Source organism: Lactuca virosa, chromosome 1 (assembly GCF_052849685.1).
Source record: "Lactuca virosa cultivar CGN04683 chromosome 1, Lactuca_virosa_CGN04683_v6, whole genome shotgun sequence".
Taxonomy (NCBI): Eukaryota; Viridiplantae; Streptophyta; class Magnoliopsida; order Asterales; family Asteraceae; genus Lactuca; species Lactuca virosa.
The window spans coordinates 288,581,483-288,585,976 of record NC_136426.1 but is presented as its reverse complement, the minus strand read 5'-3'; positions in this window follow the sequence as shown (position 1 = coordinate 288,585,976).

Genomic DNA, 4,494 nt, shown 5'->3' with positions numbered 1-4,494 from the left:
TCCTAAATCTTGGTTTCAAACGACGAATTGAGGATAAGATTTTGGGCGCGTGAATTTGAACGGTCTTTATACCCATGCGTGCTGACGTATACCTAGGAGTAACCAACCTGTCACATCGCGCTTTTTCAGGCAACGTTTTAGTGATCGCGTCATTGTCATGATGATTTTTCTCTCTCATGGCAACGGTATATAAAGGGTTTCTAATCTTATTTGTCTTTTACCAGCAACAAATTCTCTCAAATTACAAGGCAATTTGAAACTGTTCATCTTCTTTCTTCAATCAACAATGGCGACTTCTTCATCGGCTCACGATCAAACTGCTTCATCCACATTGCTCTCGATCAAGCCAAATCAGAATATGATCATTGAACTCAATCCTTTTCTGTACGATGCATATATGTTGCAAGTGGTTGAGTGTTTAAAGTATTCACCTTTGGTTCTAGCCCTAACGCAGGTGGAATCCGTTCCTATGTCACTCCTCTCGCAAGTCTACACTACCGCTTCGTATGATAAAAACAAGGAACGAATTTACTTTCAAATCTTCTCTCATAAGGCGTCGATTTCGAAAGGAAGATTTTGTTCGCTGTTACAACTTGCTGTGGATTCCTCTGTAATCTCACCGGACTTCATTACCATAACTCAGTTGTTCTCAATGCTCTACGAGATGAGCTATACCGATGTACTAACTACGGTTACAAAGGTTAAGAAGTCATGCTTACCGCCCCAATGGAATGGTTTACTTACTCTTCTCATCAAGAGTTTGGCAGAGAGGAGTGGTGGGTCTGATGGTACCAGTAAGGGTTTCCTAACCCTTCTCTACGGCCTTTACAATGGTCTCAATCTCGATTATGGGACGATTATCTGGTCTCAAGTGGTGCAAAGCCTCAACACATCAATGAGGCACTCTGAAATCTCGTGTGCACACTTATGGACTCTCATTACACGAAGGGCGATTGATTCTTTGCAGATTCCGGTCATGAAGGATGCCCTAATTGCGTCTGTGGCCACGTTCCACACCAAGAAAATCATTATCTCTGATCCTAGAAAGTTTCCACATATTGGCTCTATCCCAGAGACAATGTACAGATGTGTCACCACTGAGAGCAAGGTCATGGCTGATTATCGCCAAATTCCTCCTAAGGAACCGAGAGTCTTATCTCCTGAACAACAGGCTGCCTTGGAAGCTGTGGAAAAGCCTGGCAATCGTGGAAAAAGGGCTACTACCAAGACAGGGACAACTGAGGATGATAAGTCTAAACCTGCTAAATCAAGGAAGCGAAAGTCTAAGAAAGGGGATTCTTCCAAGCCTAAGAAGTTCAAGAAGATGGCCAAGAAACCCAAGAGTCCCTCTCCTTCCGGTTCAGAAAACGATGAAGAGGAGGAAGAAGAAGAAATTCATCATGAATCACCGAGAGGTAACACTCCTCCCCGATCTCCTACTCCAACTGAATCTCTTCATAACAAACTTCCCTCACCACCTCCATCACCGAAACAGACAGTTCCAGTTTCGGTTGCTCCTATTCCACCACCTACCACATCTCCAACAACACCTTCTCTATCACCACCACCACCAGTTCATTCTATTCCTATTTCTACAACTCCCTTATCAACTCCTATAATTTCCCAATCCACTTCCACTACAATCCCTGAACCGACAGTAAGAGTCAACGTATCTGATACGGGGGCGACTACTGAAACAGAACCTCCAGTTACTTCCACACCACTTTCACCCTCACCTTCAACCGATTCTGGTGCTACTCTCGGTGGTGCTAATGATGAGTTTGATTCAACATACTACAGTCCCTATAGGCTTCCTACAGATGATGATGATGAAGCTCCAGTCACACGACAACAACTGCAAAGCATTAATGAGAAGCTTGATAAATTGCTTGATGACAACAAGTCCTACAGTGGTGTTATGCTAAAAGATTTCATGGATACTGCTCTTGAGCAATATACTGAGTCAATTGACAAATCCACATAGGCTGTTAATGAGTCTACTTCTTCTTGTAAGAAGGCCACTACTGACGCTGTTGAACTTGTTCATAGTACTCAAATCTTTTTTGAGTCACTCAAAGGGCATGCTGATAACAATGCAGCTAAGGTGAATGTCTCTGTGGATTCCTTATCCCAGTCCCTTCAAGAAGATCACACAAAGTTTGAGGCTGTACGTTCTTCAATACAAGCAGAGAACACTTCACTTATCAGTTCTGTGAATTCTCGGCTTGAATCTCTTCACGCTGATTTAGCAAAAGAAAGTGCTTTAAAGGAAGATCTTGCTCGTCAAGCCTCCACAATTGAAGTTCAGAAGGTGCAGCTTGCTCAAGCTGAAAAGGAAATTTCTTTGTTGAAGAGTGAAAGAGCTGTCTTTCGTAGTTGTGATGGAGATGTCAAGGATATGCTTACCAATATTCTTGGTGCTCATAATCCTATCCTTACTCTCACAATCAGAAATCATCTGACATCAAACCTTCTTCCTGCCCTTGCAATGTTACACGAGATGAAGGGTGTTTCGGAGAGATTCGGTGCTCCAAAACAAGGGGAGAAGGTGCTCAACCGAAAGTTAAAACCGAAACCGAATCTGCTCAACCGAAAGTCAAAGTTACAACCGAACTGAAGGGTAATGAAGCTTCAGGTTCTGGTTCTCAAGCTAAGAAGAAGGAGATTGATGATAACAGTAGTGACGAATCTGATGAGACTATTGCTGAGGCCTTTAAACGAAAGAAGAGGGATAAAGAGTTGGATGAAACCTTGAGGGTTGCAAGGGAAGAAGATGAGAGGGAAAGGAGGAACAAGGAAGAAGAAGAAGCTTTAAACTGCAAGAAATCCTTGTTTCCCCTGTGGACAAAAGAAGCACTTATCAATCAGGCTATAGAGTTTCCAAGTGTTTACTGGTTGGAACCTGTTGCTTCGTTTGATTGTGTCAATTCTAAGGACTCACAGTTCGACATGCCAATAACACAAAAGGCATTCACGTTTCATTGTTTTGATTTGATTGTTGAAGTTCCTTTCCCTCATCCAAAAGTTGATCGTGAGCTTATCGACTTTTATCTTAAGTATGGTCAACCGCAGTACTTGACATGGAGCGCACAGATGATAGTTACTGTCAAGGTACTAAAACCTACGCCTGCGGGGAAGTTCATAAATGTTAATTTTCAAATCACACGAGGATCAGCAAACTCGGTGTCGATTATTTCCCTGGCAGACCTTCCAAATCTAAATCCTCATGACTGGATCCTATTGTTTAACATTCTGCTCACCAATCCGAAGGAATATGAGCCGATACTGGATCACTTGAAGAGGATGTTGGCTTCTTACATCCATGAGGTTGCTGCTATGGATCAGGAGATAGCGAAAGTAATGAACAAGAAACCGACTATCAAGCCAACACCGAAACCAGGAGATGTGAATAAGATGAAGATGGGCCAAATCGATTCTACACATCTTACTGTGATGTTTACAAAAGGCGAAGCACACAGATTTTTATTCGCTCTTGTTGATAAACATCTGTTTTCAACAGACTGCTTGGAGCACATTATCAACATTATTCATCGGTGCAAGCAGAACTCGGAGACAGACAAGAAGAACTTCACAGACATGCTTCGGTGGTACATAACGTTTCGTCATCATCTATTAGCTATCATACCGAAGGTGTTCAAGACAATCAAGAAGTCTTCTGCAGCTCAACCAAAGTGAGCTTTCTGCTCCATTGATGCAAAGGGGGAGATTGTTGAGTCTTATTGTGTTGCGTCATGGGCCTGTGTTTTGTATCCGGATTGGGCCTGTCCATCCGTGATTAGCTTGTAGGGTTAGACTATAAATAATGCATGCATGTATGCATTAAAGGGTTAACGTTCCTGATTATTATCGATTATTGTTTTGTAACCCTAAACACTTCTACAGTCGAAGTTCTTAATCAAGCTCTTCTGAGGTGTTAAAGCATTAATCATACGACACATTCAAAGCCATTCTTGTGTTCATAATTACGTTCTTAATTGTTTGTCTGCATAGAATCTATCGATCCTAATTAAACTTTGTTTCAACAAATACATTACACTTAATTATGCCCTTAAGCATAAAACTATCCTTTAAACTTTCATGCAATAATGATTTATCAGTTTAGCTCCTGCTAATACATCTACCTTTCTTCCCAAAGGCCTTACTTTAAATTCATAAGAATGAAACTTTACACTCAACCAGGTCTGCAAGTCAATTTATACAATTCATCAAGATAATCCAATCATGTATATCATTCGTTGTGTACTACCTATATACCAACATGTACTATACTATCTGAGTCTATATATATATTTCCCATACAATGTCACTATCCTTCTTCATTCACTTTAACTTACATTTCAAACAAAGATTTCATCATAAGTTAGCACATTTCTTAGGTCAACAAGTCTAATCGTACCATAACAAGAAGTTCTAAATCACTTGGCGTTGCTTCAACTCAACTCTCAAAATTTTGTTGGTTCCAATTATCTCATC